We start from the raw sequence: 14,728 nt of genomic DNA, 5'->3' as shown, positions 1-14,728 counted from the left end.
GGGGGAGACCCCGACGCCGCGATGAGGTTGCTCTTTCCTTAGAAGAGTTCTCGCTGGCAAAGGATTTAATGTTTCAGCACCGATTGTCATCCTCTGAACTGGCCGTGTGAGCCCCTTACCCCTATTTGCTGTCTCATGAAGCAGAGGTCGGATGTGTTGGGGGGACCTGCACCCACGTATCACGCGGGGCTGCTAGCGACTTGGGAGCTGGAGGGGACGCCCTTGGGGTGGTCACTGTCGGGTTGACTCCACCCGGATGCCCACACCTGGCTTTTTTCCTTCCCATTCATCCCACCCTCCTGGCAGGAAGGGAGACTGGGCTTGCAGTCCAGTCCTTGTGGAGAACAGCTCGCTTTCAAGGCCTCTGGGCATCTCGTGGCATGTGGACTGTGTGAGGCAGCTGGTCAGATGGGCTTCCCAGGGCAGTGGAGACAGGCCAAGGTCTGCACCTTCACCCACAGCTTCTGTCCGTCTCATTCCCAGGGGAGGTGGGGTCTGCACTTTCTGGAGGAGCCTCTTGAGGGAGCAGCCCCCCTTTTGGGGGTAAGGCCCCTTGGCTGGGGGATGAAGCTCTTTCCCAGCCACCAGGTGTTTTGCCACCAGGAGGGGACAGAGGAGGGGCAGGGGTGACCGCTGGGGAAGCGTCTGCGCACCTCTAGGATGGGCTTAAGCAAAGCGGCTTTCTGGGTTTTCCCGGGTTTCTGCCGTGCGCTCATCTGTGGGTTTTCTTGGGACAAAGAAGCCTGGCCTCGGCCGGAGGACGACTCCGCAGACACCCTTCCTCCAGGTCAGGAGTGTCTGCTGGGGAGACTGCTCTGCTGTGTGCCGCCTCCCCACCCCCCTGCCTGGACCTCGCCGGCCACCTCCCTGTGCGCCATCACCTGAAACTCCTGCGAGGCGTCCGGCGGGGACACTAGCCGCAGCGCCCGCCGGTGGGCACGCGTGGCCCCTCAAGGTTGGGAAGCAACAGCAGAGGGGCAGGCTGGGGCAAGTGGGGGGCTGGCGCCCGGCCTGCCCCTGCCACCCGGCCTGTGTTTAAAGCTTTGCCAGAACCCTGGTAGGGTAGGGGTCGTTTCGTGACACACAGAAATATCAAATCACTAAGCTGTGCACTGGGAGCTAACATCGCGGTAGCGTTTTAGGTCAGTTATCGTTTATTATCCTGTGGGCAAGGTCCAGGTGCAGCTCTGACACGCTGGGTAGATACTACCACCTCGATGGGAAATGAGAGGATGCGGGGACTTGCTGTTGGGACACACGGAAGGAAGCAAGACACTCCCCGGGGGCTGGCACCTCTGTCAACGCCCCACTGGACCCCTGGCACCCAGTCCCCAGGCTCTGAGCCCGCAGCTGCGAAGGTCCCCGGAGGTGAAACGCAAGCAGGAAACACTCCTGATCTCAAAGCAAGGCGTTCAGGCCGCAGAGCGTGTGAGGGGCTCACCCTCACAGGCCTCCTTCCCGGCCGGCCGGTTAGCACCAGGTGGACACTTGTCTCGCAGGCAGAGCCCGAGTCAGGGGACACATGACGCCTGTGGGGAAGGCACCCCTAGGCCTTTTCCCTTGGAGAGAGCCTGTCGGTCCTCCACACCCCACACCGCTTCCTCCCCCAGGCCGGGGGCCCATGCAGCTCGGTGGCTCCCGGGCCGTGGGCAGAGTCACCTGTGTCACCTGGGGAGGGGGCACAAACCCGGGGACGCGGCTTCGTCAGCACCCTTAGCAAAACTCGAGCCTGGTACGAACTCTGCTTTGAAACACGTGGTGTGAGGACCAGAGTCCCGCACTATGACCTGCCTTGGTCGCCTCATCCCCGCAGTGAGGCTGGGGCATCCGCCTCATCGACTTCATCGACTCCATCGGGCTGGTTCGGAGGCAAAACTGCAGCTCCAGCGTGTTGGCTCTCTGGGTCAAGAAGCCCAGGAGCCATGGGGCTGGGAGGGCGGTGCCGGAGCCGCCTCTAAGCAGAGTAGGGAGCCGGCGTCACCTGACTCGATGGGCGCACTTTTGTCTTTTTTTGTATTTATTTAATTAATTTATTTATTTTGGCTGCGTTGGGTCTTCGTTGCTGCGCGCGGGCTTTCTCTAGTTGCGGCGAGTGGGGGCTACTGTTCGTTGCGATCCTTGGGCTTCTCATTGTTGTGGCTTCTTTTGTTGCGGAACACAGGCTCTAGGCGCGCAGGCTTCAGTAGTTGCGGCACGTGGGCTCAGTAGTTGTGGCTCGAGGGCTTAGTTGCTGCACAGCATGTGGGCTCTTCCCGGACCAGGGCTTGAACCCGTGTCCCCTGTATTGGCAAGCGGATTCTTAACCACTGCGCCACCAGGGAAGCCCGTGGGCATACTTGTTAAAGGATCCTTATCTTTTAGATGCGGACACTAAAACACTTATGGGAAAAAACCTGCTAGGATTAGGGAATTTGCTTTAAAGTACTGAGGCCGGGGGGAGTGGGCAGGGTATAGATGACGTGAGACCGTCCGCTGGTAGACAGTTGCTGACGTGTTGAAGCTGGCGGTGAGTCCACACTGTGCTATTATACTCATCTCTCTACTTCTGTGTCTATGTTTCAGATCTTCCATAGTAAAATGCTGTTTGTTTGTATTTAATACATAGAGACAAGAGTGGAAGGGGGGCCCAGTGTGGGTTTTGTATTTAATACATAGAGACCAAGAGTGGAAGGCGGGCCCAGTGTGGGTTTTGTATTTAATACATAGAGACCAAGAGTGGAAGGCGGGCCCAGTGTAGGTTTTGTATTTAATACGTAGAGACCAAGAGTGGAAGGCGGGCCCAGTGTGGGTTTTGTATTTAATACGTAGAGACAAGAGTGGAAGGCGGGCCCAGTGTGGGTGCTAAACTCTGGCTCTTCCTGGGGCAGGGTCCCCAAGGTTCATATGCAGACTGGGGGGGGTCTCGCTGTGGAAGGGACCTCGCTCTGCTTCTTCCCCACCCCCTGCTTCCTCCAGGTCAGCTCCTATCTGTCCTTGGGTCTCAGGTACCACTTCCTCTAGGGAGTCTTCCCTGACTTTCCCTGCCCCTGGCAGTGTCAGGCACCTTGCCTGATCTGAGGCCTCCAACGCCGCTTGTGCCAACCCCGTCCCGACCCATCCTGCCCTCCCGTCACATTGTTGCCGAGTCTGCTTTCTTGTGCAGCTGGTGTGGTTCTGGGGAACACGTGCTAGCTCAGCCTGGTGAGCAGGGGTCAGGGTGGTCTTGACAGAGCTGACCCCTGGCTCCCCTCCCTCCCCGTAAAGAGGCAGAGCCCTCGGCCAGTGTGTGCCATCCCGGTCCTCCCGCCCAGGTGGAAGACGGCCCTGGCAGGTGTGTAGCCAAGGGTTCAGTGAAACCGTCGTCGTGGCTCAGGTTTCAGGAACCGGATCCCAGCGGGTCAGCCGTGTGTTCTCTTTCCTTCCCAAGTGGGAAAGAAGGCCTCCCGCCTGCCTCTCCATCCTCCTCCCTGGCCTGCCGGGGGCTGGGATTAGCACCTGTGCCCAGGCAGGAGCAAGGGCAGCTCAGCCGGGGTGGAGGACGCCCTTCTGGGTTCTCCCTCGGGGAAAACTCGAGAACCTCCACAAGCCAGTAGCTGCTGGGCCCAAAAAGCCTCTGAGCTCCCTGTGGCCCCTGCCCCCGCAGCCTCAGCTCCCGGCCCAGCATCTGCGGTCTCCCCGCAGCGACGGGAAAGCGGAAGAGCCCAGAAGTACCAGCAGGTCCCATTGCCCTTTGCCGTGTGCACTGGGCGGCATGGCTCCTTGCTTAAGGAGATTAACCCCAATGGGTACACAACCAGAATAGCCCCGGAGGCCGGGCGGAGTGGGCAGGAGAGGTGATGGGGAGACACCAGCGGGCACCGGCGATGGCCCGGCCAGCTCAGAATCCCACCCTGGATCTGAAAGCTGCCTCTGTCCATCCGGAGTGTGAAAAACCACACTTCTTTTTTTTTTTTGCGGTACACGGGCCTCTCACTGTTGTGGCCTCTCCCGTTGCGGAGCACAGGCTCCGGACGCGCAGGCCCAGCGGCCATGGCTCACAGGCCCAGCCGCTCCGCGGCATGTGGGATCTTCCCGGACCGGGGCACGAACCCGTGTCCCCTGCATCGGCAGGCGGACTCTCAACCACTGCGCCACCAGGGAAGCCCAAGTGCACTTCTTAAACTAGGTGGTGGGATCCACGTGTGTTTGTCTTAGTTGCTGTTCTTAATCACGTATTATATAGGTTCTTCTGGATGCATAGAATGCTCAGTGGGCTGCCCCTGGGCGCTTGCCGTCTCCTCAGCGAGGCAGCAGGGACGCAGCTTGGCTGGATGGGCCGGGCGGGCAGGGAGGCAGGACCCTGGAGACCCAAACACGCAGAAAGTGCAGCAGTGCTGGGTGGGCGGGGCTGGGATGAGCATCCCACCGACCAAGGGGAGGTTGCTACCAGATCAGGTAGGCTGGGGGCGGGGTCCCCAGGCTGAGGCAGGAAGGGGCAAGGGTGGGGCCAGAGCCCGCACCCACCATCTGCTCCCATCAGCCTCTCCCTCCACCCAAGAGACTGGAGCATCTGTGTCAGACATCTGGGGTAGGGGGGTAGTTGATATTCGATGCCTGCCAAGTCGGATAAACAGGAATAGCCTTTCCAGACCAGCCTGAGCTTGTTTACCAGACCTCTCCTGGCATAACGGGAGAAGGAAGACGGCTCTGAATTCGGGGTCTGTCCCCCCACAGTTTGCTGGCCCAGGACACGCGGGTGGGGGGAGCCCCGCCCGAGGTGTCCAGGTGTGACCCAGCTCCTGTCCCTTACGAGCTAGAGAACTCAGCGAGTCCTCTCAGGAAGGAAGCACACTCACGGTGCTGAGGACCATCTGGACCAAAGGCCTCATTAACGTGGCTTCCTGAGTCGACCACGCTACCTGTCAGGTGACCTTGGAGGGTTACTGTGAGGTTGAATTGGACCAGGTGCTGAAAGTGGCACAGGGACCTTGCCCTCCTCTCCCTGAATCCTGCAGACTTCATGCGTGGGTATTCGCCAGATCTTCTTAATCTCTCATGAGGTTAAAAACTACTGCGGGTGGGAGTGAGGACTGGATGGATGCGGGGAGAGTGGCGGAGAGTTCAGTAAAGAGGGAGGCAGGGGGAGTTTAATTACTTCCTGCCCCACCCCCATCCCGTGGCCTGGTTTCTTCTAGCCTCTGCCTAATTATTTTACCCCCAGGCTCAAGGGCTGAGGCACAGGGCTGGACGCTGCTGGGGGAAGGGAGATGGGGGAGGTTTCGGGCCTGTGAACCCTCCTGGTCTCCGGGGTCCCCGGCAGAGAAGACCAGCTGGTCATCCCGAGGCTGTTTACAAACTGCTAGGAATAGAATGGCCTCCTGCCCCACGCCCTCTCCCTCCCACCCGCCTCTTGCCTCCCCCAGGAGGGTCCACAGCCCCTTCAGGCTGTCGCATCAGTGCCAGCGGGACCCCGTCCTGACCTGAAAAGTAGAACATCCCTGGCGCAGAAGGTAGCGAGTCTGGAGGTCAGAACAGGGTCTCCAGAGGCAGCTGGACCTGGATTCAGACCCCGTCCCTTTGCCTTTCGGAGCCCAAGATGCCCATCCACGAGATGGAAGTAAAGCCCACCATAGGGCAGTTGTGAGGTTTAGGCAAGGGCACGGAAGGCCTGTGGCAGGGAGATTTCCCTGACCCTGAAGGTCCGGTAGTTAAGACTCCGAGCTTCTACTGCTCGGGGCACAGGTTCAATCCTTGGTCGGGGAACTAGGATCCTGCATGCCCTGCCATGCAGCGTGGCCAAAGGAGAGAAGGCACTTGGCAGGCTGGGGGCTGGGGGCCTGGAGGTGGGGCCTTGAGCCCTGTCCCGCCTTCACTCTTTTTAGGCAGGGTTCACGGATCATGTTTGTGTTTCTAAGTAGGGAGGCGGATTCCACTAAATCATTGATTCTCCAGCTATTTCGTGAGTTCCCAACAGGCAGTTTCTAAACGCTAGGAGACAGTAGTAAGACAGAGAGGCTCTTGGCCCTGAGCTCACATTCTAGTGGGTGAGACAGATAATACTCACAGAGACCATATACACACGTCACATGTAACATCTGTTTGTTACAAAGAAGAATAACCTAGTTTCAGGAAAGAGTATATAACCAATGGTCTTGGTAGGGAGAGATTCCTACCAGGGGTCAGGGAAAACACTGCCCAGAGGCGACGTGGGAGCAGGTCTGAGATGCACTGAGGGATCGGCCACTGGACGGTCTAGAAGGAACAGCAAACACAAGGCCTGTGGTGCTAGCAGGTGTAGCCTGTCAGAGGGCGAGCCAGGCCCTGTAACTGGAGCAGTCGAGGGGGGATGAGGCCAGGAGTAGGCTGGGTTCAGGTGAAGCAGGGTGGGTTCAGGTGAGGCGGGGCGGGTTCAGGTGATACAGAGCGGGGTTCAGGTGATACAGGGGCGGGTTCAGGTGATACGGGGCGGGTTCAAGTTATACGGGGCGGGGTTCAGGTGATGCAGGGTGGGTTCAGGTTATACGGGGCGGGTTCAGGTGATGCGGGGCCTTACAGGGCAGCAGTGGGAGCTTGGAGTTTTATTCCAAGCAGGGTGGGATGGCATTTTGAGCAGGGGAGAGATGTGGTCTGATCTCCGTTTTCAAAAGGAAATGTACACACTGCTATATTTAAAATAAAATGCCTTTCCATGAGAAATAAAATCAAATGCAAGGACCCATTGCTGTGCCAGCGGTGGGACGCACAGAGGGCAGGAGGACAGGATTGAGAAGTGGTCAGATTCAGGAGATACTTCACAGCAGCACAGCCAGGCCTGGCTGACGTTTCGGGGGAAAGAGAGGAGTGAGGTGACCCGTCCTGCCTGAGCTGTGGGTATATCTGGCGCCGCTCACTGACGTGAGCAGGGGATTTGAGCAGATGCAGAATGCTTGCGGAGCTTAGCAGCCCCACGGGGAGCGCTGGGTCGCAGGTGCGAGTCTGGAGCTCAGCGGCGAGAGCCCTTTTGGGAGCCCGAAGTGTGGAGGTGATGCTGAAAACCCTGAGCCTGAAAGAGGCACTTGGGGAGCGAGTGTGGGCGAAAAGCCAGGGCCAGAGGACCAGTCTCCGTCCCTCCCATGCTTCAGGCGCTGGAGAAGGGGGAGGAGCCCTGAAGGAGGCTGGGGAGGAGGGTGGAGGCTCGGAGCCGTTTCTTAGAAGCAGGTGAAAGGGGCTCATGGCTGGGGGGTGGGGGCGCCACGTCTGTTCCTGCTGAGAGATTCTGGAAGGTTAAGACTCGAGGAGGATGGCGGGGCCGGCAGATGGAGCACACAGACACGGCTCTCTGTTTTTTCTGCATTTTGTTCTAGTGGGGAGCAGCTGGAGGTAAACATGGATCACGGGAGGAGTTTAAAAGATGGGCTATGACAGCGTGTTCGGTGCTACTGGGGAGGGTCAGTAGAGAGGGAGACCTTGATGGCGGGACACACTACGGTGGGGCCTCACCTCCCACACTGGGGGGGGGGCGCGGAGGGGGGCATGATGCATCAGGAAGGCGAGTCGGGGGAGGGGGAGGGGAGCTTGGCCTCTCACATGGGGCCAGGTACCCGGGCTGCTCTGGGAAGACACGCCCCGCCAAGCGGGGGTGGATTGAAGGGGAGAAGCTGGGAGGCTGGGGTCAGAGGTCAGAGGTTATGCCTCAGGTCCCAAGAGAAAGGCTCAGTGCTTCCTGGTGAGGTAGGGACACATGAGACGCCCCAGACGTGAAACCCAGCCTTGAACATCAGCTTCAGCAGCTGCCAGAGCTGTTCCAAGACCCAGTAGACTGTCACTCCGGGGCACTGATCCTCTGTCCCCAAGGCCGTCGTGCCCAGCGGGAGGTGGGGGGCTCTGGGCCTCTCGGCCTGGCTGGCGGTGGGACGAGCCCTGGGCTGCAGGCCAAGCAGGGGCCCCGGGGTTCCTTTCCCGGCCAGAGGGTGCAGCAGCCGCGCAGCCTCAGATGAGCTCCGAACGTTCGCCGGGTTTACTTTCTTTCATCTTATTCTTCCGTGTCTTACCCGTGTCTCTGACAAGAGTGGATGCTTTCTCTAGCACACGTCTTTATTGAAATATAAAACACACGCAGAAAAGTGTACAAAACACAAATACAGACTTTCCCAAATTCCCACAAAGTGAACAAGAGCTAGTGCGTTGACGGCACCGCCCCAGGCGTCTTCCCCATCGCCCCTCCCGTCCGTCCCCACGGGAACCCAACCCTGGCTTCTAACCCCAGGCTTAGCTTGCCCCTTTAAAATCATATATTTAGAGTCACACAGTGTGTGTCCTGTCACGCGTCTTTACGTTTGTGAGATTCATCCATGTTGTCCGTAGCTTTGTTTGTTGTTGTTTTTTTTTACTTTCACCGCTATGTAGTAACCCCTTGTATAAATATGCCATAATTTGTTTATCGTTTCACTGTTAGTAGACATATGGGTTGTTTCCAGTTTTGGGGATATTACAAACCATGCTGTTAGGAACACTTTTGTACATTTTTGGGTGCACTTACGATTTCATTTCTGTTGGGGATGTGCCTGTCAGCGGAGTTGCTGCCACACAGAAAACACATAATGAAGTTCCCGTTTCTTTGCCCGTGAATAGAGGTGATCCTATCTAATTTGGAGTCTCTATGAGGGTGGGGCACACAAGTTTGCAGAATGTCTAACATAGCAATTTGCAAACAGAAGGCATTTAAGTAAGTGATAGCCACCATCGTCATTTCTCCTGGGGCCCATCCTTGAGGGCAGCCGCCTGCCTTCACGTCCTGGGACACATCCTGCCCTCCCACACGCCCACCCGTCGCTCTGTTCAGACCTGGATGCCGCAGTGAGGCCCGGGTCAGGTCTCTCTACCCCCAGACTATAACTTTCCCAGAAACGGTGGCCCCTTCCATCCTTGGCCCCAGCGTGGACAGACTTCTCATCAGTGTTCGGAGGCTTTTCGGCTTTGCTTATTTTCCCCTTTAGCTTCTATCTTACTCGGTCATTCTCAGCATTGCCCTCGGTTCTCATGCTTCGGCCCCCACCTTCGTCACCGGGACGGCAGGAGACTAACCCCCTGGCATATGTGCCCCGCCCCACAGCTGCTCCCCAGACCTGGAGAGAATGACATGGCGGGTACGTCGTCGGTGCCGCGGCCAGGCCTCAGGCTGCCCGGAAAACCTCCGCACGTTCCCCTCTTCTTCCAGAAGCCAGAACGCTCTTGTCCCAGCTCTCTCCTCACCAGGCCAGCAGATGACCTGGCGCCAGGTTTCACTGAGAACCTTGAAGGCTTCGGGTGGGAATACCTTCAAATTCCTCTTCTGCTACCTGAGAACGTGTAGGCGTCCATGTATGTAATCTTCCCCCTTCCCTCCCATCTCAGCACGGAAAAGACGGCCCTCCTCCAGACCAGGCACTGTTCGGATCCTGTTCTCTCCTGTGTCCTCTGCAACCTTTGCTCCCTTAAACACCGGTTTTCTCTCAGTCAGTCTCTCTCTGTCTCTGTCTCTCTCTGTCTGTCTCTGTCTCTCTGTGTGTGTGTCTCTCTCTCTCTGTCTCTCTGTCTGTCTCTGTCTCTGTCCCTCTCTCTGTGTCTCTCTGTCTGTCTGTCCATCTCTGTCTCTGTCCCTCCCTCTGTGTCTCTCTGTCTCTCTGTGTCTCTGTCCCTCCCTCTGTTTCCCTCTGTCTCTGTCTCTGTCCCTCCCTCTGTGTGTGTCTCTCTCTCTGTCTCTGTCTGTCTCTGTCCCTCTCTCTGTGTCTGTCTGTCTGTCTGTCTGTGTCCCTTCCTCTGTGTCTCTCTGTCTCTGTCTCTGTCCCACCCTCTGTGTCTCTCTGTCTCTCTGTGTCTGTCTGTCTGTGTCTGTGTCCCTTCCTCTGTGTCTCTCTGTCTCTGTCTCTGTCCCACCCTCTGTGTCTCTCTGTCTCTCTGTGTCTGTCTGTCTGTGTCTGTGTCCCTTCCTCTGTGTCTCTCTGTCTCTGTCCCTCCCGCTGTGTCTCTCTGTCTCTCTGTGTCTATGTCTGTCTGTCCATGTCTGTCTCTGCCCGTCTCTCCTCAGCCTGCCTCCCTGCTCTCTCTCCGGCCCCATCTCTCCTCCTTCACAACAAAACTGCAGGAAGCAGCCCCACAGTCACCATCTCACTGCAGCTCCCTGGCCCCTGCACCGACAGCCTTGGGGGCTGGCTTTTTAGTCCTCGTCCCGCGTGCCGCCTCTGTGCCATCCAACGCCACCTCAGTCCCTTGGCATCCTGACCAACGCGCTGGTTTCCTTCCCTCCACGGCTGCTCCCTCCCCATCTTCCCCTGGTGTCCAGATACCGCCGTGGCCAGGGCTCTGGCCGCAGCCCCTGTGCCCGCCCACTCCCTCTGGCCTAGATCTCCATTCTGAGTCTAGAACATTCACTTGCCTCTTGTGCTCCTCGAGTGTCTCAAGTTCAACTAGTCCAAAAATAAATGAACCATCGCCCCAGCCCGGGCCCACCTCTCCTCCTCCTCTGTAGTTTGGTGAGCAGGGGGGCCACCTAGCCCCCCTGCCCGTGTCCCGGCTTCTCTTGGCGACAGAACCCTGGTGCGCTGTCCTCCCCTCCGGTCCACCTCCCCAGTCGCTCAGATCGCCCGTCATGACCTCGCCGCCCACCCCCTCCTCTGCCCGTGGAATCCATCCTCCCCGAGCTGCCAGCGTCTTATCATTGAATGCAATCTCGACCCCAACACTGTCCTGCGCGAGACCCCCTTGCTCCACACGGCTTCCACCACCAACCCACACTCCTTGGCGGCCCAGGGCGCCCTGGGCAAGCCAGCACCTCCCTGACTCCCGGCTACTAACGCTCATCCCCTTGACTTTCACCCTTTGCCACGTCTACGCCTGACGGTGGCCCACAAAGGGGCTTCCTCTCCTTCCTCTGTGCCTGTGCTGACCTGCCAGCCCGGATAATCCTCCCCACTGGAGGCTCGGCTCCGGTGACAGCCGTGACTTTCCCGCACACGTGGAGCGCGGTGTTCCCGCATCGCCTGTGCCCGTGTTTCCCCGCACGTCTAGAGGGCGAGGCCTGACCCTCACCCAGCCCCGCTCCCCAGCAGTGAGTGCAGGGCCCGGCTCAGAACACATCTGAACGTTGAATGAACAGAGGATGAATAGTTCGCAAATACCATTCTCGTCCTGCTTGACTGGACCTGCGGAAGTTACTTATTCAGCCATGCTCTTCGGAGGCTACTGGAAAATATGATTTTGTGTCCAGATCCCCAAATGGAGAGAGATTTGGCAGTGATTCGTTTTTTCCAGTTTCTGTAAACAGCCACTGAAATCGGTCCACAAGTTTGCACCCTACGGCCCCAGCGCTGGGAGAGGTCACTGCCGTATTTCCCCCTCAGTTTGTTCCGCACAGAACGAGACTCAAGGACTCATTTTTAACTTGTTCCATTTTTCTTCCTTCTCTGGATCCTCTCTTAAATGGCTCTCCAGGGACCTGAGATCACAGGCTGACATTTTTAGCCTGACCAGTCAAGTTCGCCTGTGTCTCGGGGCCCCCTGATACACCCTAAAGAGCATATTAATGATTAGCTCCAGACCCAGCCAGCTGGGTCTGGTTTCTCCCCTAAAATGTCTGGAGAAGTTTGCGGCTTTGCCTCTAGATCCAGAGAAGGTGACGTGGCTCCTGCAGAGAACTGGCTCCACGCAGGTCTCCCCTTGGAGCGGGAGCAAAGCCCCGGTCACAGTGTCGCAGGCCCACCTGTGGGGAGGCTGGGGGTCTGAACGTGGGGGTGTGATAACCGGGAAGGTCGTGGGTGGGCCAGTCCTGACCCAGGTAGATGCACACCGGCCCTCCTGAAGCCAGGATTGTGAGGCCGGAGCAGAGCCGGGAGCAGGTCCTTGTGGATAAACGGTCAGCTTTTCTCACCAGGGCTCTGCAGGGAACCAAGCCCTGCAGAAAATTGAGTGACTGTTTCCTCAGTTCTCCCAAAGATGCTAAACAGCTGGTCCCATTCTAAATACAGAGGAGAAAGGAACTCAGTACATACAGTGGATGCCTTAGGGCATCTCCTGGAATCTCCTTTGACACCGGCTGACTTCAAGCCATTTTCCTCGTACCAAGTGTCCCCCGGATGGGTCACCTCCCCTACTCCAACGGCAGAGTCTTCCGCGTGTCTATCCCTGTGTATTATTTAGAAAGAATGTATTTCTAAATCACCAGGAAAGTGTCTACTGATGACCCAGATGCTGAAGACGCCAGTGTCACAATGGTCAGGGTTCCTTCAGGTCGGGGGTCAGAGAGACTTTCTGTTTTACTCTCCGTCCCTGTAATCCTTGCCTTAAAGGCAGGAGGAGACAGTGGTACACAGAGCACGGAGGTGCTGTTCCTTCAAACAATAATTTATCATTGTAATGTCATAAGGCTCATTATAGACAATAGCAAAACATAGGGGAAAAAGAGAAAAGAGCCAATAATTCTTTGTCTTATTAGCTAAAGGTGTCAGCCACGGTCACATTTCCTGAGTGCAGGCGTGTGTACACACTTTTCCTTTTGTAGCTGAGACACCGTTATGCACAGACACACATATTCACACACGTTCTGATTTCTGCTTGTTGTTATTATTTGCTTATCGTATTACAGTAGTCATTTTCCCACGTCACTAAAAATTCTTCCTGAACATCGTTTTCAGAGGGTATTATGGTCCATCGTATGGCTGGGTTAAGCCATTTGCCTATATTTGGACACTTACATGGTTTCCAATAAATATACTTTCCGAGTCCCCAAGTGGATCCCCAGACGCAGGCTCCTTCCCCTGGCCTTTGGCGCCTGTCCCCAGAGAGACTAAGCCAAACCCCATGATAAACAGAGCCACTGACACACTTCCAGGCTGAGGCTCGTGGCCAGAGGGGCGAGACCGACTAGGAAAGGGGAGAAAAGACTCCCTGATGGTTAATCCCGGGACAGGGACACGCGAGGCCACCCGTGCTCCTTCTTGAGGCTCAAGTTCCTGATGTTGGCACATCTGCCAAGCAGGGCAGCCCTCCGCCCCCCCCAGGACCAGTCACCTGCGTGCGCCGTGGCAGAACTGGTGTGCCCGGCTTTCCTCGGACTTGGGAGGAAAGAGTTGTTCCTATTGACAAAGAGAACCAAGTCTCCAGCCTGGGAAATTTCAGGTGTGGGCAGGACGTCAAGGAGGGGAGGGCGCTGGTCCATCCTCCTGCTTCCCAGGCCCTGCCCCAAAGGCGCCCCAAGGTACCAAGTCCTCGTGGTACCGGTTCCCTCCCCCAGAAAAGCAGAGGAAGGGTGTCTCGGCTCAGCTGACCCAGGTGAGCGCTCAGCTGCCGTCCTGGGACATCCGCCCACGAGCCCCAGCTGTCCAGGCTCCAAAGGGGAACCTCACGCTTGCCGGCCTGTCCGGGCTTGTGGGTTCCCGCAGGCGCCTTCTGATTTCCCCTCCCTTCAGCCTTGCAATGTAGATGGGGTAGACAGGCTTTAACCTGCTTGACAGACAAAGGAGCTGGGGCTGAGGAGGTCACCCAGCTGGTGACCAGGGACGCTCTCGAACGCCTCCTTCTGACTTCATGTTCACAGAAAAAGAGTCTGTCTCTCAGCCTCCTTTCTGAGCACCCCCTTGAGTGGCGGACGCCTGCCGTGCACCCGCCTGGGGCAGGTGCTACACCCGGAAGCCCTCTGCGCTCTGGGGCGGGAGCTGGCCCGGCCCACCCTGCCCTCGGTGGTCCCAGGATGGCTTCTCCCTGATGCAGACCCAGGGCTCGCTCACCCAGCCTGCGGCCCCGGAATCGCCACCCCGCACCCCCTCCACCCCAGGTCCTGCAGCCGCTGCGGAGGAGGCCGTGGTCTCTCCACTCGCCCCCTCCCGGGACGCTGGGTCACTAAGGGTCTTTGTGGATCACAGGAGCCCTTATTATTTAGGGCTTTTATTGCTCATCACAAATGGGAATAAACAGAGGGAAGCAAACGGCCCACACGGGAAGTGCAGTCACTCGGGATCCGGCACGGGGACCCCTCCACATGGGGCTGACGAGCTGGAGGTGTGGCCGCTGGTAGCCAAGCGTGAGTCACGCAGACTCCCCAGACCTATCGGGAAGAATAAAGTAGCTCACTAGTAATTTTACATTGATCACATGTGGAAATGATTTTCAGATGGGCTCCAAACATGTATTTTTTATTTAAAAAAACACAGGATTTGGGCTTCCCTGGTGGCGCAGTGGTTGAGAGTCCGCCTGCCGATGCAGGGGACGCGGGTTCGTGCCCCGGTCTGGGAAGATCCCACGTGCCACGGAGCGGCTGGGCCCGTGAGCCATGGCTGCTGAGCCTGCGCGTCCAGAGCCTGTGCTCCACAACGGGAGAGGCCACAACAGTGAGAGGCCCGCGTACCGCAAAAAAAAAAAAAAAAAAAAACAAAAAAACCACAGGATTTATTAGGAAATCATGTCATCAACCTTTCCTGCGTGTGTCCCGAATGCATAGCTCCACAGAGGGAAGTCTGACGTGGCGTTGGGTGTGTGCACACGTGAGCATATTCTTGGGACGCTGGGAACAGAAGGATGTGATGGGTTCAAGGTCAAGTTCAGTCAGTGCTTATACGTTCAATCTGCAGGGTTAGTGACTCAGCCCCTTCTAATTCAAGGGCACTGAAACTTCAACAAACACATTATTAAAATTCATTTCACTTGTTTCTTTTTCCTTTGTATTAATGTGGCTAGTAGAACATTTAAAATTGCTGGTATAACTCCCGTGATGTTTCCATTGGGTGGGGCTGGTCTAATACGGTGTTCCATCGATGGTCCC

At 57.2% G+C, this 14,728-nt stretch overlaps 1 protein-coding gene across 1 annotated transcript in view; it reads left to right on the top strand.

The window, feature by feature from the left end:
* The window catches only part of LMOD1 (leiomodin 1), a 32,972-nt gene that overhangs the window by 886 nt on the left and 17,358 nt on the right, over window positions 1-14,728 (top strand). The window lies entirely within an intron of this gene.

The sequence above is a fragment of the Neophocaena asiaeorientalis genome, unplaced genomic scaffold (assembly GCF_003031525.2).
Source record: "Neophocaena asiaeorientalis asiaeorientalis breed wild unplaced genomic scaffold, Neophocaena_asiaeorientalis_V1.1 scaffold44, whole genome shotgun sequence".
NCBI classification, from domain to species: Eukaryota; Metazoa; Chordata; class Mammalia; order Artiodactyla; family Phocoenidae; genus Neophocaena; species Neophocaena asiaeorientalis.
Note: the sequence above shows the minus strand (reverse complement) of the source record. Positions and strands in the feature narration are given on the sequence as shown.